This window comes from Meles meles, chromosome 3, assembly GCF_922984935.1.
Source record: "Meles meles chromosome 3, mMelMel3.1 paternal haplotype, whole genome shotgun sequence".
NCBI classification, from domain to species: domain Eukaryota; kingdom Metazoa; phylum Chordata; class Mammalia; order Carnivora; family Mustelidae; genus Meles; species Meles meles.
This window is the reverse complement of record NC_060068.1, coordinates 22,055,387-22,077,788: the sequence shown is the minus strand read 5'-3', so window position 1 is coordinate 22,077,788 and position 22,402 is coordinate 22,055,387.

Here is a 22,402-nt window from a genome sequence, read left to right as displayed (position 1 = left end):
CACCACTTATATCAATGGAGAGATCATCTAAAGAGAAAATCAACATGAAAAATAGGACTTTGAAGGACACATTGGTCCAGAAGGACTTAACAGATAAATTTAGAAGATTCTATGCTAAAATAGGAAAATACATGTTTGTTCTTTTTAAGTACATGTGATATATCTGGTAGCTCAAATATTAGGATACATATCAGGCCTCAAAAAGTACAAAAAGATTGATACCATACCGTGCATATGTTCTGAACACAATGCTATGAAAATTGAAATGAACCACAAGGAAAAAAAATGGAAAGACCACAAATACTAGAAGGTTAGACAACATGCTATTAGACAATGAATGGATAAATGAAATCAGAGGAGAAATTAAAAAAAAATACATGGAAACAAATGAAAATGAAAACACAAGGGTCCAAAACAATTGATATGTAGCCTATAATGGTCCTAAGAGGGAAATAAATAGGAATACAGATTAACTTAAGAAGCAAGAAAATGTTCAGATAAACAACCTAAACTTACACCTAAAGGAGTTTGAAAATTAAACCTAAAGCCAGCAGAAGGAAGGTGGTGATAAGTATTAGAACAAAAATAAATTTTAAAAAACCTAAAAAATAATAATCAATACTACAGATCAATAAAAGCAGGAGTTGGTTCTTTGGGAAAATTAATGAAATTAATAAACCCCTAATCAAATGTAACAAATAAAAGAAGAAAACACCCCCCCAAAAAGACACAAATGAGAGAGGAGTAAAACTTATCTACAAAAATACAAGTATAAGAGAATTTTATGGAAAATTATATGTCAACAAACTGGATAACTTGGGAGAAATGGTAAACTATTAGGACCATATGAATAACCAAAATTGAAACAGAAAGAAATATAATGCTGGAACAGACTGATACCAGGAAGGAAATTGAGTCAGCAATCACAAGGCTCCCAACAACAACAACAACAAAATGTCCAGGTCCAAATGGCTTCACAGATGAATTCTACCATATGTAAAGAAGAGTTAATACCTATTCTACTGAAACTATTCCAGAAAAATACAGCAGTAAGGAAAGCTTCGAAATTCATTCTATGAGGCCACCATTATTACCCTGATACCAAAACTCAATAAAGACAGCACTAAAAAAGATAACTGGAGGCAATATCCTCATAGAGGTGGATGCAGAAATTCTCAGGAAAATACTGAATCCAACACTACATTCAAAGAACCATTCACTACAACAAAGTGGAATTCATTCTTGCATTGCAAGGTTGGATCAATATTTGCAACTCAATGAACATGATACACTACATTAATAAACACAAGGATGAGGACTATATGAGTCTTTAAATAAATGTAGAAAATGTTATTGACAAAGTACAACATGAACATAATATACCACATTAATAAACACAAGGACAAGAACCATATGTATCTTTCAATGTAGAAATCTTAATTGGCAAAGTATGACATCTACCAATGATAAAACATACTCAACAAACTAGATTTAGAGGGAAAACACTGCAACATAATATATCTCATATATGAAAATCCACAACTAATACCATACTCAAGGGAGAACAAGTGAGAGCTTTTTTTTTTTTTTCCCTATGATCAGAAACAAGAGAGCGATGCCCATGCCCCCACTGTTATTTAACATAGTATTGCAAGTCTTACCCACAGCAATCAGAAAACACAAAGAAACACAAGGCATCCAAATAGTGAAAGAAGAAGTAAAATTTTCAATGTTGGCACAAGACATAGTACTCTATGTAGAATACCCAAAAGGCGCCACCAAAAAATTGCTGGAAATGATACACAAATTCAGTAAAGAAACAGGATACAAAAATCAACATGTAGCAAAATTTGCATTTCTATATACATCAATAGTGAAGCAACAGCAAGGTAAATCAAGGAACAAGTCCCATTTACAATTACATCAGAAACATTAAGATACCTAAAAATACATGTTACCCAAAGAGGTAAAAGACCTGTACTATGAAAAGTATAAAATGCTGGTGAAAGAAGTTGAAGATGGCAAAAAGAAACAGAAAAACATTTCATGCTCATGGATTAGAAGAACAAATATAATTAAAATATCTGAATCATCCAAAGTAATCTACATATTTAATGCAATCCCTATCAAAATATGCCAGAAGTTTTTCATAGAGATAGAATAAACATCCTAAAATTTGTATGGAGCCACAGAAGACCATGAATAGTAAAGCAAACTTGAAAAGAAAAGCCCTGGGGATCTAATGCATGCTAAGATTCAGGATATTGTATTGTGTACTTGAAAGTTGCTAAGAGAGTATACCTTCCATGTTCTCAACAATAAAAAAACTGTTGAAATTTTGTGAAAATTCCGTGAAAAGAAAAAAAAGAAAATTAAGGGCAGGGAGTTACCACGTTCCAGACTTCCAGTTATTTTACAAATTGTAGTGATGAAGACCGTGTGTATAGTACTGGCACAGAAACAGGCACATAGATCAACGGAACATAATAGAAACCCAGAAACGAACCCAAAACTATATAGTCAGCTGATCTTTGACAAAGCAGGAAAGAATACCCAGTGGGGGGGTGGTGGTGGCAGGCAGTATTTCAATAAATGTGGTTGGGAAACTGGAAAGTAACATGAAAAAGAACGAAACTGGACAACTTCCATACACCATAGACAAAAATGAATTCAAAACCGATTAAAGACCTTTATGTGACACAGGAAACTATAGAAGTCCTAGAAGAATACAAGGCAGTAATCTCTTTGATGTCAGACTTAGCAACATCTTACATACCTATGTCTCCTAAGGCAAGGGATGCAAAGGCAAAAGTAAATAATTGGCATTTCATTAAAACAAAAAGGTTCTGCACAACTAAGGAAACAATCAACAATAGTAAAAGCAAACTATGGAATTGGAGGACATCATTGAAAATGACTTATTTGATGAAGAGTTAGTATCCAAAAATATAATGAACTTATAAACCTGAATACCCGTTAAAGAATAACTTACTTAAAAATGGGCAGACTTACCCCCGCCCCAAGGAAGACATCCAGAGGGCCAATAGACATGAAAAGATGCTCGACATCACTCATCATTAGGGAAACACAAATGAAAATCAAGATGAGATGTCCCCTCAGGAATCTGAAAAATACATATTTGGTTCCGTACTAAACTAACTCTTAATACATCCCTGCAAACTTGTAAATAAATTATAAGAACTCCTTTCCAATCTTGCCCTGGTACCATATTGAACTATTAGTGACTTATATTACAATAGTCAAGTCTCTGCGGACTTTCCCAAGTGAGCACACACATAAGAGAAGTCTAACCTTTACTCTCTAGGAAATGAAGAACTGCCACATCCAAAACGCTTCGGCTGGAGCCCATTGAAAATGTTTTCATTGGCCTGGCAGTGTGCAAGTATTCAGGACAGGTGCCAGCACAAATTCCAAGTAACTCCTTCCCTGAGACAAGGAATGATAATGACACAGGTAAGGTAGCCTGATAACGGGTACCTCAGCACTGGGCTGGTTACATAGAGTTGATCCGACTACAGGCCCCACCCACTAATGAAAGCTTCTCAGGGGACAATGCGGGGAAATTGCCCTGTAGTTTGGTGTTACTTCATCTCTGAGAAATGTCTCATATATGTCAATTCAAGCCCAAGGAAGACCCACACTTGGCCACTAACAACAGAGGGACCAAACAGTGCCCACAACTGGAAAGGGATCCAATTCAGACAACTGAATCCGAAAGGACAACTGGTTTAGCCACAACACCAGGTGCACACAACACACACAGGGGACACGTCTGAAGGATCAGCTGATGGTGAAATGGCCAAATTGCACTTCAAGACAGGACAGAAGCTCTTTTTTATAAGGCCACTAATTGCAAGAAGAGGAGACATAGATGACAGTCTTAACACGCAGAAAGAGACACAGAGAATTGAGCAAAATGAGAAGACAAAGAAATACATCCCGAATGAAAATCAGAAAAGAATCAGCCAGACACCACAATGAATGAAACAAGGTCAACTAATATGCCTGATAAATAAGTTAAAGTAGTGATCATATTGATATTCATGACCCTTGAGAGAAGAGTAGAGGATATCAGTAAGATCCTCAACAAACAGAGAGAGAAACAGATAAAGAGGAATTACTTAGTGATAAAGAACACAATAAATGAAATTTAAAATACAATAGATGTAATAAATAGCGGGCAAGAGGAAGCAGAAAAATGAATCAAATGACCTGGAGGACAGAAGAATAGAAATTAAACTGAGCAGCTGAGAGTAAAAAATACAAAATGACAACAGACTTAGGGGCTCCTGGGTGGCTCCGTCCAGTAAGCATTCAAATCTTGATTTCATCTCAGGTCCTAATCTCAGAGTCCTGGGATCAAGCTCCAAGTTGGGTTCCCTGCTCAGTGAGGAATCTGCTTCTCTCCTTCTTCCTCCTTTTGTCCCTCCCCTGCTTGCCCTCTCTCTCTCTGTCAGTGGGTTAAGCGTCTGCCTTCGGCTCAGGTCATGATCCCAGGGTCCTGGGATCCAGCCCCACATCGGGCTCTCTGCTCAGCCGGGAGCCTGCTTCCCCTTCTCTCTCTCTGCCTGCCTCTCTGCCTACTTGTGATCTCTGTATGTCAAATAAATAAATAAAATCTTTAAAAAAAAGAATAGACTTAGGGATCTCAGCAATATAAAGTGTAATAACGTCTTCATTTTGGGGAACTCAGAAGAACATAAAGAAGTGGCAGAAAATGTATTTGATGAAATAATGGGTAACAATTTCCAAAATAAGGGGAAGGAAACAAATCCAGATGCAGGAGACACAGAAAGCATCCAACAAAATCATCTGCAAAAAGTCCACTTTAAGATATATGTATTAAAATGGGAAAAATACTAAAAAATAATTCATAATTAATTAAAATGTCAAAAAGTAGTGATAGAGAACTTTAAACACAATAAGCACTGGGTGTTGTATATGTAAGTGATGATGCACTAAATCATATTAATGAAATCGATATTACATTGTACATTAACCAACTAAAATTTAGGCAAAAATTTGAAGCAAACCATAAATAAGTAGAACAAATAAATAAATAAATAGCAGTAAGAAGAAAGAAAGCAGTTACATACAGGAGACACCGCATCAGGCTATCAGCTAATATTTCAGCAGAAAAATTGTCCAGAGGGGAATGGCCCAATATATTCAAAGAGCAGAAAGGAGGAAATATATAGCCAAGATTACTGTAACCATGAAGGGTATCACTGAGATTATAAGGAGAGATAAATAGTTCCCAGACATGCAAATTTAAAGGAATCAGTGACCCCTGAAATAACCCTACCAGAATAGTTCATGGGAACCTACTGAATGGGAATGAAAAAGTGTAATTAAAAGTGAGAAAATCAGAAAGCACAAAGACATGAAAAAATAAGTGTATTTCAAAATATCAGTCAGCAGTCACAGAAAATTAAAGGATATAAAACATGACCCCATACAACTAACCTGTAAGTGGAATGGAAGTAAAAATGTATTTACCTGCATTACCTCACCTTCATATGGACTGTTATATGCTGAACAAGTTAGAGAAAAAAAAATGGTAACCACATATAAAAGACAATAATCGATATGCCAAATATAAAGAAAATGAATTCACTGAAGAAAGCCAGCAAACTGTGAAAAGAGCAAAAGAAAAAGATAAGACAAGGTGCCAGTTTCCCAGGGAAACAAAAAGATAACTATAAAATCATCATAAATACCCCAGAAATAGATCCAAGGACTGAGAAAACAAACTCCATGTCTGAAAGGACAGAAGAAACATCAGACGGTGTTTGGTGGAGAAGTGGATCCTGGCTGAAAGGGAGGAGCAGGACCTATGATCATAAAAAAAGGTGAGAGAGGACTCACAGGATAACTCATAGAAATATTATCCCCACGGGTCTGGCTTACAAAATGAGACAGACTGAATATCTTGATTTCTTTTAACCAGGGAGACGTACTGCCTGGAGTTTTAAACGTCAGTGGTCTTGGCTGGGATGGAGCCTTGAGAGCACTGGGCTGCCCCTCGAAGGAAGGAAGGCAAACAGCCTAGGACAAACAGACTGAGAGGCAACATTCACAGAGATGACTCTCCAGGAACAAAGGAGACAGCTGACACCACTCCCATATCAACAGAGAGCACCAGCAGGAAGCAGTGCAGCCCCAAAACAGGCTGCCTAACTTGCTTACACCAAGCTCCATACCCTTGTGTTCTACGTTGCTGCCCATCTCTGTCATGCTTTTCTCAGTTCCAGCATCATTGCCCCTCAAGCAGAAAACAAGCACATGGCCCTGCCCCACACCATGTTTCTTTACAAGAGAGCTCCTCAGGTCCTCAGTTTTTTAAAGAAGTGGTTTCAGTTCTCATCTCACAAGTGGACAAGAGCACACCTAGTTAAAACTCACCACATTCAGGGGTACCTGGGTGGCTCGGTGGGTTGAGTCTCTGGTCATGATCAGCTCAGCTCAGGTCATGATCTCAAGAGTCCTGGGATTGACCCCACATCCAGCTCTCTGCTCAGCAGGGAGCCTGCTTCCCCCTCTCTCTCTGCCTGCTGCTCTGTCTACTTGTGATCTCTCACTCTCTGTCAAATCAAATAAAAAAAAAACAAAAACAAAAACAAAAACCTTCAAAACAAAACAACTCACCACATTCAGGCTCAGTAACAAACACTGCCCACAGCAGACAAGGAGCTCCTCTGGATGACTGGTGGGAAGGATGGATCAGCCAAAACAAAAGAGCAGAGTTCGCGAAGCACACAACTATTTAGAATAGCACCAAAAACTATGATACAAACAGGAATAACCTTAACTGACAGGGTGAAATACCTGTACTCTGAAAACTACAAAACACAGATGAATGAAATTGAAGAAAATGCAAAGAAGTGGAAAGATAATTCCATGCTCATTGTTAGGAAGCACTGCAATTCATTTTTCTTTCTCAAGTTTTTATTGAAATTCTAGTTACTTAACATATAGTATAATATTGGTTTTAAGAGTAGAATTTATTTATTTTTAAAGAGTTTATTTATTTATTTAACAGCGAGAGATACCACAAGTAGGTGAAGAGGCAGACAGAGAGAGAGGAGGAAGTAGGCTCCCTGCCGAGCAGAGCCCAATGCGGGCTCGATCCCAGGACCCCCGGATCATGACCTGAGCCGAAGGCAGAGGCTTTAACCCACTGAGCCACCCAGGCGCCCCAAGAGTAGAATTTATTAATTCATCCATTATATTTTACACCCAGTGCTCATCCCAACAAGCACCCTCCTAATACCCCATTATACACTTAGCACATGTCCTGTCCACCTCCTCTCCAGAAACCCTCAGTATGTTCTCTATAGTTAAGAGTCTCTCTCTCTTTTTTAAACTCCTGTCCCTGTATTCATCTCTTTTCTATCTTAAATTCAAATTATGAATGAGATCCTATGTATTTGTCTTTCTATTTTACTTTGCATAATGCATTCTAGCTACATGCACATTGCTGCAAGTGGCATGATTTGATTTGATTTCTTGATGGCTGAGTAACATTATATTGTGGACATATACAACACATCTTCCTTATCGATTCATCAGTTGAAGGATATTGGGGCTTTCTCCATAATTTGGCTATTGTCGATAATGCTGCTATAAACATCAGGGTACATGGACACCTTTGAATGTGCATTTTTGTATCCCTGGGTAAATACCTAGTAGTACAATTTTTGGGTTGCAGGGTAGTCCTATTTTTAACTGTCTGAGGAAACTTTGTACTGTTCTCCAGAGTGGAAAAACCACTTTGCATTCATACCAACAGAGTAAGATGGTTCCTTTTTCTCTGCATCCTTGCCAACATCTGTTGTTTATTATGTCATTTGTTTTTGCCATTCTGACAGGTGTGACATAGTATCTCATTGTGGTTTTCATTTATATTTCCCTGCTAATGAGTGATATTGAGTATCTTTTCGTGGGTCTTAAGACATCTGGATGTCTTCTTAGGAAAAATGTCTGTTCATGTCCTCTGCCCATTTCTCACCTAGATTATTTTGGGGGGACTGTTGAGTTTTATAAGTTCTTTATAGATTGTGGATACTAACCCTTTATGAGATATGTCATTTGAAAATATCTTCTCCCATTCCATAGAGTGCCATGTAGTTTTGTTGATGGTTTCCTTTGCTGTACAAAAGCGTTTTTTTCCCCTGATGAACATATATGGATATGTGAGTGTATACACATACATACATACACACACATACATACATATAGACAGACATACACACTGATATATGGAGAGATATTTGATTTATCAGTATATACTTTGCGTTTGTATTCTGATGGAAGTGAAGTTTATTTTGCTTTATTGAAAAACATGCTGCAGACGTTTGGAGCCAATGCTAAATCTCATGCTCGCAGTTTCTTACTAGAAATGTAAACTTGAATTAGTGAATTCACTCTCTGAGCCCTTACCTCATAAGCACAGCAGATCAGAATCATGAGATGCGATCTCACACTTCTTAAAATGGATGTTATCAATAATTGAAAAAAATAATGTGTATTGGAGAGAATGTGAACAAAAGGCAACACTTGAGCACTACTGATAGGAATATAAATTAGTACAGCCATGATGGAAAATAGTACAGAAATTCTTCAAAAAGTTAAAAGTAAAACTATCCTATATTCCAACAATCCCCCTTCTGGATATATATGCAAAGGAAATAAAATGATATGAAATCAAATTTGAAGCTACACTTTACACTCGTAGTTATTATTGCAGTGTGACTCACAATAGATAAAATATGGAAATTAATTTTACATATGCATTCACAAATGAATGGAAAAATGAAATAACAGTGGAATGAATGAACCTGGAGGCCATTGAGAGAAGTGAAATAAGCCAGAGACAGAATGACAAACACTTTATAATTACAATTGTATATGAAATCTAATAGTCAATCTTTAGAAGTAAAGAGTAGAATGAATGGCAATTCTCAGTGACTAAAGGCAGGGAGAAATGGGAAGATGTGGGCCAAATGCTAAGTTTTTTAGGATATATGTTGAACGATATATGTTGAATAAGATCTATTTACAGCAATTTATATATAATCAACAACATTGTATATTTGGAATTTTCTGTTACTGTAGATCTCACCAGTTGGTAGTATTCGTACACACACAGACAGACAGACAGACAGACAGACTCACCAGTTGGTAGTATTCGTACACACACAGACAGACAGACAGACACACACACACACACACACACACACACAAGCTAAGTGAATTGGTGGATATACACTTTGATTGTAGTGATTATTGTAAAGTGCAGATATCTTAAATGATGCTGTGCTCCTTAAATATATAAAATTTTTCTCAATTATACCTAAATAAATCTGAAGAACAAACAAAAAAGACAAAATTGAATGGCATAAATTTTACTGGAAATGTCAAATCTGAGTGGCATGAATGACCCATGCACAGTAGCTGTGACATTTTTTACCATCATCACCACTCCCACTAAAATCAGCATAGTTACCATCATATATTTTTATCCATATGCATGTCATCCTTGGATTTCTCAGGGATACTGTTTCTAAAAAGTTGGAAAACACTCACTGATTGTCACAAAGCATCCCACTTTGCTATCACAGATCTAAATATTAATGCACTGGAGAGTTGGTGACAGGCAAAGAAATTTTCATTGCATTTTTTTATTTTCATGTAAGTTAACTTAAAAAAATGATTGTGTTTATTTATTTGACAGAAAGCACAAGCAAAGGGAGCAGGAGAGGGTTACGTGGGCAGGGAGCCAGATGCAGGGCTTACTATCAGGATTCTGGTTTCATGACCTAAGCCTAAGGCAGAAGTTTAACTGACTTAGCCACCCAGGCACCCCAAAGTCAATTTTTTTTTTGTATTTGTTTTTGTAAACTTGGAAAAAACCAGTGAAGTAATTTGGTTCAAGGACATTCCTAGTTGAATGTTTTTAATTATGTATTCAACCTCCTTACTAGTTATAGATGAACTCAAATTTTATATTTCTTCATGACTCGGTCTTGGTAGTATGTTGTTTCTAGGAATTTGTCCATTTGTTCTTAGTTATCCAACATGTTAATGTCTGTTTATTAACATTGCATTCATAATTTTTGTATTTATAAAACTTAAAATAATGTACCCACTCTCACTGCTAATATTGATATTTTGAGGTTTCATTCCTTTATTTTTTTCTTGGTTAATATAGCTAAAGTTTTGTTAACTTTCAAAGAATCCTGCTTTAGTTTTGATGTATTTCTTTGACAAGCTTTTTCTATACTATTATTAGTTTTAGTTATCTCTGTTCTGATCTTTATTATTGCTTCCCTTTCATTAGCTTTAGATTTAACTTTTTTCTTTTTCTAGTTGATCAAGTTACAACATTTTATTGTTGATTTGAGAAATTTTTTAATTTAAATGTTTACTGCAATTAATTCTTCCTTCGCACTGTTTTATTTGGACTTCAAATGTTTCAGTATCTTTTTATTTTATTTATTTGTCAGAGAGAGAGAGAGCGAGCACAGGCAGACAGAGTGGCAGGCAGAGGCAGAGGGAGAAGCAGACTCCCTGCCGAGCAAGGAGCACAATGTGGGACTCGATCCCAGGACGTTGGGATCATGACCCGAGCGGAAGGCAGCCAGCCGCCCAACCAATTGAGCCACCCAGGCGTCCCTGTTTCAGTATCTTTATTTCTGCTTGCCTATGCTTCAAGTTGTTTCTTTTAAATATCCTTTGTGATTCCTTAAGCCTCTTATTTTTTAATAGTGTATTGTTTAATGTCCATATAATTGAGTTCTAATTTTTCTTCTGTTATTCTTTGCTAAGCTTCATTACTTTTTTATCAGAAAAGATCTTTTATATGTTTCAATATTTTAATGCTTATTACAACTTATCTCCTGGCCTAACATATGTTCAATCTTGGAGACTGGTCCAGATGTATTAAGAATATTGCATATTCAGATTTTGTTTAGGGAAGTGTTTTGTATATATCTGTTAAGGCTGATTAGTCTATAATATTCTAAAAGACCTACCTCCTTTTTGAATGTAACCACTGTCTATCTGTTCAATCCATTATTGAAAGAGCAATACTGAAGTTTCCAACTATTATTGTAAAATAGTCTCCAACTAGTTTTCCATTCAGATATTCCAATATTTGCTTTCCATATATTGGAAATTTGATATTTGGTGCATATATGCTTATAATTGTTATATATTCTTAGTTCAAATTCAACTATAAGTGGCGCCTGTGTTGCCCAGTGGGTTAAAGCCTCTGCCTTTGGCTCAGGTCATGATCCCAGGGTCCTGGGATCGAGCCCTCCATTGGGCCCTCTGCACAGTGGGGAGCCTGCTTCCTCCTCTCTCCCTGCTTACCTCTCTGACTACTTGTGCTGTCTATCAAATAAATAACTAAAATCTTAAAAAATATATATATACCTAATACATATTGTCTGTTTATGTCTTAAGAAGTTCTGACTTAAAGTTCACTTTGTCGGATATTGATATAACTCCATATTTTTCTGTATATGTTTTGCATGGATTATGTATTTTTTCCCAACCTTTCATTTTCTTGGTACTGAGCCTTTATAAATATAAATTGAATGTCTTATACGGAGTATATATATCCATTCTGACAATGTTTGGCAGAACTGGGGTCCTTAATCCACTTATATTTATAGTAATTTCTGATGAATACATAATATATTTTGCCATTTGTTTTCTGCATGTCTTATAGTTTATTTGTTTCCTTATTCCCCCAGCGCTGATTTGTCTGTGTGTGTATGTAATTGATCTTACTTTGTAGTGGCATTCTCAAATTCCCTTTCATTTCCTTTTGTATATACAGAGATTTTCTTTAAGGTTATAATGGGGATTACATATTATATATTAAAGATTTAAAATTTAATTTGAACTATTACTTAAATTTTTTGATATGTTCCAAGTATTTATTTAAATTCTAGTTCATTAGTATATAGGGTAATATTGGTCTCAGGAGTAGAATTTAGTGATTCATCTCTTATATATAACATCTAGTGCCCATCACAAGTGTCCGCCTTAATTCCCATTATCCATTTAGCCCATTCCCCACTCACTTTTCTCCATCAGCCCTCAGTTTGTTAACTATAATTAAGAGACTCTTTTTTTTAAGATTTTTATTTATTTGATAGAGATCACAAGTAGGCAGAGAGGCAGGCAGAGAGAGAAGGGGGAAGCAGGCTCCCTGCTGAGCAAAGAGCCCGATGCTGGACTTGATCCCAGGACCCTGAGATCATGACCTGAGCTGAAGGCAGAGGCTTAACCCACTGAGCCACCCAGGCGCACCTATAGTTAAGAGACTCATGATTTGCTTCCCTCTCTCTCTTTTTTCCCCTTCTCCTATATTCATCTGTTTTTTCCTTAATTTAATCATATATAAAGTCTATTAATATACATAATTCTTCCTCATTTTAGATACTAATATCATGAATTAACTCTTTACATTTCATGTACAGACCAATAATATTCTCAGACACATGTCTTCTAATTTCTTTAGGGGATTAAAGTTAAGTTTACAAATCCATATTACAACATTATTTTTTTTCAACCTGAAGGTCTCCCTTTGACATTTCCTATAAGACAGGTCTAGTAATAATAAACTTTTACTATATTTATGTAACCGAAAATGTGTTGGAGTCTTTCCAGTTATAATATTTTCAGCACCCCAACATATAATAGTGAAATTTGCAAATCGCTGTGGCAAGGAGAGTCTTTACTCATGGAGGGAGGAACATCGGATTAACACCAGACCTGTCCACAGAAATCTGGGGGACTAAAAAGGCTGGCAAGATGTATCCAGGATACTAAATGAGAAGAACATACAGTCAGGACTGCTCTATCCAGTAGGTTGTCTTTCAGCATGGAAGGAGAGATAAAGAGTTTCTAGGACAGACAAAAACTGAATATGTTATGACCAAGTCATCCCTGCAAGAAATCTTAAGAGAGATTCTTTAAGCAATGAGACCCCAAGAGTAACATACACCAGAATGTCACAGAGACAATCTACAGAAACAGGGACTTTGCAGGCAATACAATGGCAGCAAATTCATACCTTTCAATAATTACTTTGAATGTTAATGGGCTCAATGCTTCAAGCAGAAGACACAGGATATCACATAAGATAAGATATATCACATAGGTCTCATCCATATGTTGTCTACAGGAGACTCATTTTAGACCAAAATATACCTCCAGACTCAAAGTATGGGGATGAAAAACCACTCACCACAATAATGGATCTCAAAAGAAAGGTGAAGTACCAATCTTCATATCATACGTATTAGGTTTTAAACCAAATACTGTAATAAGAGATGACAAGAGACAATATATCATACTTAGAGTTCTGTCCAACAAGAAGATCTAACAATTTTAAATATCTATGCCCCCCAAATGGCAGCAGCCAATTAATAAAGAAACATACTTGTGATCATACATTTATACTAGGAAAATCCACACTTCACTCAGAGAAGTGGACAGTGCATCCAAGCAGAAGATCGATCCAAAAGAAAAAGTTTTGAATGACACCCTAGAACATATGGACTTCAAAGATATAAAGAGAACATTTAATCCTAAAACAAAAAAAATTACCCATTCTTCTGAATTGCATGTAGAACTTTATCCAAAATAGATCGAATACTGTGTCACAAATCCGTTCCTCAGCAATACCAAAAGTTTGAGATTTTACCCTGCATTCATTCAGACAATAATGCTTTGAGACTAGAACCCAACCAGAAGAGGAATTTTGGAAGGAATTCAAACACTACTAGGTTAAGGAGCATCCTGCTAAAGCATGATGGGTCAACCAGGAAAACCAGGAAACCAAAAAAGAACTTAAGAAAATCATTGAAACTAATGAAAGTGAAAACACATCATTTCAAAACCTATGGGATAGAGAAAAGGTGGTCCTTACAGGGCATTACATAGTCATCCAAGACTCTTTCAATTAGAAAAATCCCAAATGCACAAGCTAATCTTACACCTAAAGGACCTAATTAAAGAACAGCAAGTGGAGTTGAAACCAAGCAGTATAAGAGAAAGAATAAAGATCAGAGCAGAAATCAATGAAGTAGTAACTAGAAGAAGAACAGAGCAGATCACCAAAAGTAGAAGCTGGTCCTCTGAATGAATTAAAAGATCGATAAACCTCTGGCCAGATGTAGCCAAAAGAAAAGAAAAAGGACCCAAATTAAGAAAATCAGGAAAGAAAGGGGAGAGATCATGACCAATGCAAATGAAACAGAGAATTGTTAGAACATATTATCAGGAACTATATGCCAACAAGTTAGGCCATCTGGAAAAAAATGGATGCACTCCTATAAACATATAAACTACTAAATCTGAAACAAAGAGAGAGAGACAATCTCAACAGACCCATAACCAGGAAGGAAATTGAAGCAGTAATCAAAAACTTCCCCCAAAAAACAAGAGTCCAGGGCCAGATAGCTCCCCAGGGGAATTCTACCAAACATTTAAAGAACAACTTATACTTACTCTCCTGAAGTTGTTTCCAAAAAATCGAAATGGGGGGAAAGAATGCAAACTCAGTTCATGAGGCCCAAATTATCTTGATTCCAAAAGCAGACAGAGACCCCATCACAAAGAATTACAGACCAATCACCCTTATGAATTCAAATGCCAAATTACACTGCAAGATACTAGCCAATAGGATTGAGTGGTTGATTAAAACTCCTCAAAATTTAAAAATAGAGCTTCCCTATGACCCTGCAATTGCACTACTGGGTAATTATCCCAAACATACAGATGTAGTGAAAAGAAGGGCCATCTATACACCAATGTTCATAGCAGCAACGCACACAGTCTCCAAACCATGGAAAGAACCAAGATGTCCTTCAACGGACAAATGGATAAAGAAGATGTGGTCCATATATACTATTCAGGTCCATATATATATTCCATATATACTATTCAGAAAGGATGAATACCCAACTTTTGTATCAGCATGGACGGGGATGGAAGAGATTATGCTGAGTGAAGTAAGTCAAGCAGAGAGAGTCAATTATCATATGCTTTTGCTTACTTGTGGAGCATAAGGAATAACATGGAGGACATGGGGAGATGGAAAGAAGGGAGTTGGGGGAAATTGGAGGGGGAGATGAACCATGAGAAACTGTGGACTCTGAGGAATTAACTGAGCGTTTTTGAGGGGGAGTGGGAGGTTGGGTGAGCCTGGTGGTGGGTATTGTGGAGGCCACATATTGCATGGAGCACTGGGTGTGGTACATTAACAATGAATTCTGAACACTGAAAAACAAAAGTAAAAAATAAAATAAAATATAGTGATAGAGGGAACATATCCCATATCATAAAAGCCATTTATGAAAAGCCCACAACAAATATTCTCAATGGGGAAAAACTGAGAGCTTTCTCATTAAGGTCAGGATAATGACAGGGATGGCCACTCTCACTAGTTTTGTTCAACATAGTACCAGAAGTCCTAGCCTCAGCATTCAGACAACAATAGCAAAGAAGCCAAACTGTCTCTCTTTGCTTATGACAATATGCTTTATGTGGAAAACACAAAAGACTCCACCCCTAAATTACTTGAACTCACACAGCAATTCAGCAATGCAGCATGGTACAAAATCAATGCACAAAAATCAGTTGCTTTTCTATACGTCAACAATGTGACTGGAGAAAGTGAAATTAAGCAGTTGATTCCATTTAAAATAGCGCCAAATACCATATGATACGTAGGAATATACCTAACCAAAGAGGTAAAGAGTCTCCACTGTATAAACCACAGAATACTTATGAAGGAAATTGAAGAAGACACAAAGAGATGGAAAAACATTACTTGCTCACAGACTGGAAGAATGAACATTGTGAAAATGTCTGTGTTGTCCAGAGCAACCTACACGTCCATTGCCATCCCTATCAAAATATCATCACCTTTTGTCAGAGAGCTAAAACAATCCCAAAAATTGTGTGGAAGCAGAAAAGAACCTGAATTGCCAGGGGATTGTTGAAAAAGAACACCAAAGCTGGGAGCATCACAATGCCTAACTTCAAGATATATTAAAGACCTTTAATCACCAAGATAGTATGGTATTGGCACAAAAACAGTCCCATAGCTTAATGGAACAGAACAGAGACCCCTGAATTTGACCCTCATCTCTATGGTCAACTAATGTTTGGAAAAGCAGGAAAAAATATCCAATGGAAAAAAAAGACAGTCACTTTGATAAATGGTGCTGGGCAAATTGGAAAGTCATAGGCAGAGGGATGACACTGGACCACTCTCTTATACCATACACAAGGATAAACTCAACATGGATGAAATACTTCAATGTGATGCAGAAATTCTTACAAACTCTAGAGGAGGATCCAGGCAGTCACCCATGAGACATTGGACACAGTGATTTCTTTCAAGGCATGTCTCTAAAGGCAAGGGAAACAAAAGCAAAAGTGAAATTTTAGGACTTCATCAAGACAAAAAGCTTCTGCACAGTAAAGGAAATAGCAAAACTAAGAGGCAACCCATGGGATGGAAGAAGATGGTTGTACATGGCATTATGGATAAAGGACCAGTATCCAAGTTCTATACAGAATTGCTCACACTCAATACCCCAATAAATAATAGTAATCCTGTCAAAAAATGGGCAGAGTGATGAACAGACACTTCTCCAACGAAAGCATACACATGACTAACAGATACATGAAGAAAATGCTCCACATCACTAACCATTAGGGAAGTCCAACTCAAAACCCTAGTTCTATGACAAGGTCTTCCATTCTTGTCCTTCTTGTATACCAAATTAAAAAGTAGATTTTTAAATTTTTATTTTTTAATGATTTTATTTACCTATTTATTTGAAAGAGAGGTGGAGAGCACAAATAGGCAGGTGGCAGTCAGAGGTCGAGGGAGAAGCAGGCTCTTAACTGAGCAGGGAGCCCAACCCAGGGCATGATACCAGGACCCTGATATGAGGATCTGAGCCTAAGGCAGCCACTTAACTGACTGAGCCACTCAGGTACCCCCCAAAGGAGATTCTTTGAAACTTTGATGTTCTCCCACAAACATTGTGAAGCAATTCATTAGCTTAAACTCTTTCTTGCAGGGTTATTTATTACTCTTCTTCCTTGTATAAAAGAAGTTTGTATGAATTTGAGGTTTCCACCCAATTCTCTTAAAGTTTTATCTGTGGCTTTAATTCCATGGACAACTCTTCTAGCTGCTGATCTTCTTCTTGTCTTTAGCCTTGGCATCATTTGCTCACATAGGAGAGACTTTCTAAAATGGTAAATGCTCCCCCAGTGATGTTACAGTGAAACCAGTCTGAAGTCAGTCCTGGGATAGAGGCCTGCAGGCCATGGAACCACCAGCACCTGGGCACAGTGACCCAACATGGGTAATCCCCTCCACATGGCTGCAAGCACCAGCTGGGTCTTGGCATCCAGCCACAATCCTCTGACATTTGGGAATAAGCCCCCTCAGAAGGAATAGCCTTTACCTCCACAGATATCCCACACTTTGACCCTCTACTGGAGACGGGGATTTGTGTCTGAGTAGTAACCTCAAATTTCTCATGTCTGGGTCAAATGTGCCACATTTCTGGTTTGGTTTGTTCTTCCTGCTCTGTGTCCTGACCTTCCCTGTGTCTTACAGAGTCAGTGAATGTATTGGGGTGGAAGGATCCATGGGGACAGTTCTTCCTTGTCTGGAAATGGGGGCACTACTAGGGAGGCAAGTGGTGCCCCCATGGTGAGTTTCCAGGAAGCACTGGGAGGTTTTTGAGGCCCGTGCACAGTCTGCATCATTTGGGCTCACATTTTTGAATTCCGCGTTGGGTGGGGTGCACGGGGACTGTTGTCTGAGGTTTCCTGCCAGCTCACCTGGACCAAGCAGAGATGCTGAGTTCCAGAAGCAGAGGAGGTCTTTGAGAACAGCAAGGAAAAGCCAGGATGCAGGTGGGTGTCAGAGGGTGGGCAGTGGGGTTGGAAAGTGACTTTTGCTTTGTGGAGCATCTGCATAGGCACAGAGGAGTGTGTGGCCCTCCCTGTGGGCCACAAGTTCCCCGTTGCTGAACAGGATGTCTAGTGTGCAAACCGTGGATTAGAGAAAGGAGGTGGGTTGGCATGCATGGCTGTCTGAGGGAGGTTGGGGGCTGGTCCTTGCTGCAGGCACTGTCATGTACCAAGGCATGGGGACGGGAGCCGACATGGAACCCTCACTGTCCCTATAGAATGCTGGGCACCTGGTCATTGTAAATGCCTGCACCATGGCCCCTAAGTCATGACAGGTCCCGTGGCCAATCACCAGTGGGCTCTCCCAGCCCTTCACCCATTGGGAAATTATCAGTCGGCTAACCCCACCCCTCACTCCCTGGCCAAACAAGAGTGAGGTGTACGTGCACCTGTCTTACTGGCCAATGACAAAATGGCTATCCCCCTCCCCCCATTTTCTGGCCAATCACCAGTCAGCTGTCAGAATTCCTATCTTACTGGCCAATCACCAGGAGGATGACCCCGACCTTCATTCCCTGGTCAGTTGCCAGTCAGCTGTCCCTGCCCTTGTCTTAATGGCCAATCAAAAGACATCTCTCCCCACCCTTTATACCATGTCCAATCACTAGGCATCTATCCCAGCCCTTCACCCACTGGCCAATCACTAGTTGGCTGTCCCCGCCCCCTCACTCCCTGGCCAATCAAAAGTCGGCTGGCTCTGCTCATCTATTACTGGCCAATCACCCTTTAAGTGTCCCCACACCACATTTCCTGACCAATCACCAATGGTCTGTCCATGTCCCTCATTCTCTGGCCAATTACAAGATGGCTGTCCCCACCCCTCTCTTACTGGCCAATCTCCAAGTGGCACTCAGCTGTTGTCTCGCTCCTGTGGCCAATCACCAGGCAGCAGGACCAGCCAGTCAGCAAGCAGCTCTCACCTCTGGCCTCCTGCCCTCCCCCACCAGTGGCCATCTTGGTCCCACAAGATGTTGCATGGTGTCAGTTGCTGGTCTTTTCTGGGACAGAACCTGTCTGCATCTTCTCTCCAGCCCAGCTGTCCTGTCCCAAGTGAGAAACAAGAAGGGGTTGGTGACCTGACTCTCACAGTTCCTGGGATCTGAGAACCATTGAGAACCATTGTGGGCCTGCCCTTCTGGAACTCTGGCAGCGTTTTCCCTGCCAGTCCTGAGGGAGCCAGGGTTCTGAGCACAGGGTGCCGGGGTTGGCTGCAGCTGGACTGGGTGGGAATGGGAGAGAAGAGGAAGGGTCTGCCCATCATGGGTCCTCAGCCCCAAACACACGGGGCTTCCCACGTGTGAGTGTGCTGGTGCAGCTCCCAGGCGGCGCCACATCCTCCCAAATGTCCTCGGCCTGTGGGGAACCACCCTTGTGCCTCCCACTCGGATGTCAGGGCACCCTGGAGCAGCCCCACCAGGAAGTGTGGGGGAATCCAGTCTTGTTGCTTGTAAGCCCAGGAATGACACGGCTTCTGGGCTGGTCCTCAGTTTTTTGGGGTGTAGGTGGAGGCCGAGGGCTCCTGGGCTCATTCTTTTTTGGTGACTTAGGACGTGGGAGAATTTCAAGCACAGAAAGAGAAAATCAAGTGGACCAAATGGTCAGTCATGAAAACCCACCAAGATTCTATAAAACAAAGGATCCTCAGGGTGGGGAGGCAGCCTGGAGGTCTAGCTGATTGGCCATGAATGTGTTTACTGGGGCAGCCACTCTGAAAGAAGAGTGTGGAAGTTCCCCAAAGAGTGGGAAGATAGAAGTACTGCGAGAACCAGCCATAGCACTAGTCCGTGTTTATCCGAAGGAGGCACACTGAGAGATTCCAAGGGGTAGCTGCACCTTAGTGTGCACCGCAGACATGTCTGCAATAGCTAAGGCATGGGAAGAGCCCAGGTGCCTGTGGAAAGATGAATGGCTGTGACCACGTGGATGGAACTGGAGGGCATCATGCCAAGTGAAATAAGGCAATCGGAGAAAGACAATGATGATTCACTCACATGTGGAAATAAGAAACAAAACAGATGCACATACAGGGGAGGGAGAATAAAATAAAGAAATCTGGGAGGGAGACAACACATAAGAGACTCTTAATGCTGGGCACCATCAGAGGGGTGCTGGAGGTGGAGGATGGGTTAAGTGGGTGATGGGAATTAAGGAGGCTGGTGATGGAATGAGCACTGGGTGTTATATGCAACGGATGCATCACTGAAGTCTATCTCTGAAACTTAAAAAAAGTGCTAGTGTGGTTTACAATACATAGGGTTAGAATCTGACATCCACATATTTATGTTATGAATCATAATTTTCTCTAAATTTACCACCACTAATAATAAATGAATTTATCACCCCATATATAGTTTGAAGGCATCAGATGTCACCATTGTCACAATGCCAATCTCTGTCATATCTGATCTGCTTGTCAGGGCTGAGGACCTCTGGGCTCTACCCAGTTCTACTGTGTCAGTCTCTACCAATTAGGGACATTCTTTTTCACAAATGTAGGGATATTGGTACAAATGAAAGGTTATTTCTGAGTTCTTATTTGATTGTAACAACTAGAATGAGAAATATTAACCACTAAATTACTCACCTAACTTCCAAGCATAACCAAATAGAGATTAATTGGTTTTCAGATTAAAGCTAGTGTCAGTACACTTTGGCCATTTATTTCTGTAAGTAGTCGCCAGAAGAGCTGTTCATCGTGAAGGCTGTTTTATACCAGCTGTGAGGGGGAGACTTTTTTTTCCCCCATTTTATTTATTTTTTTCAGCATAACAGTATTCATTGTTTTTGCACAACACCCAGTGCTCCATGCAAAACGTGCCCTCCCTATTACCCACCACCTGTTCCCCCAACCTCCCACCCCTGACCCTTCAAAACCCTCAGGTTGTTTTTCAGAGTCCATAGTCTCTTATGGTTCGCCTCCCCTCCCCAATGTCCATAGCCCCCTCCCCCTCTCCCAATCCCACCTCTCCCCAGCAACCCCCAGTTTGTTTTGTGAGATTAAGAGTCATTTATGGTTTGTCTCCCTCCCAATCACTTTTTGCAAGGTATTTCAGATGTGCTTTTTGTTTTGATTTGTTTTGTTTTTAACATTCAATTGCCAGCATATAGTACATCATTAGTATCAGATGTAGTGTTCAATGATTCACTAGCTGTTTATAACACCCAGTGCTCATCCCATCATCTGCCTCCTTCACACCCTAACCTCCTTAACTTCCAGTCACCCCAGGCCCTAACTGATCCCCTCTGCAACCTTTAGTCTGTTTCCTGGAGTCCAGAGTCTCCCATGGTTTGTCCCTCTCTCTGATTCCTTCCCATTCAGTTTCCCTCCCTTCCCTTATGGTCCTCTGAGATATTTCTTACATTCCAGATATGAGTGAAACCATATGATAATTGTCTTTCTCTACTTGATTTATTGCACCTAACGTTATCCCCTCCATTTCCATCTATGGCGATGCAAATGCTGGGTATTCATCCTTTGTGATGGCTGAGTAATATTCCATTTTCTATATGGGTCACGTCTTTATCTATTCTTCTCTTAAAGGAAATCTTGGCTCCTTCCAGATTTTGGCTGTTGTGGACATTGCTGCTGTGAACATGGGGGAGCATGTGCCCTTCCTACTCATTACATCTATATCTTTGGGGTGAACAGCTAGTAAGTAGTACAGTGGATGTGTCATGGGATACCTCCACTTTTAATGTCTTGAGGAACCTCCAAACTGTTTTCTAGACTGGCTGCCCAAGCTTGAATCCAAACAACAGTGTAAGAGGGTTCTCCTTGCTCCATGTCCTCTCCAAAACTTGTTTCCTGTCTTGTTAATTTTAGCCATTCTAGCTGGTGTAAGGTGGTATCTCATTGTGTTTTGATTTGAATTTCCCAGATGGCTAGTGATGTGGAGCATTTTTTCATGTGCCTATTACCATTTTTATGTCTCCTTTGAAGAAGTGTCTGATCATGTCTTCCGCCTGTTTCTTTTTTTTTTTTTTAAAGATTTTATTTATTTATTTGACAGAGAGAGATCACAAGCAGGCAGAGAGGCAGGCAGAGAGAGAGGAGGAAGCAGGCTCCCTGCGGAGCAGAGAGCCCGATGCGGGGCTCGATCCCAGGACCCTGAGATCATGACCTGAGCCGAAGGCAGCAGTTTAATCCACTGAGCCACCCAGGCGCCCCTTCCACCTGTTTCTTGATTGGATTATGAGTTTTCTGGGGTTGAGTTTAATATGTTCTTTATGGATCTTGGATATAAGCCCCTTATCAATTATTTCATTTACAAATATCCTCTCCCAATCCTTGGATTGCCTTTTAGTTGTGTTGATTGTTCCCTATGCTGTGCAAAAGCTTTTTATCTTGAGAAACAGT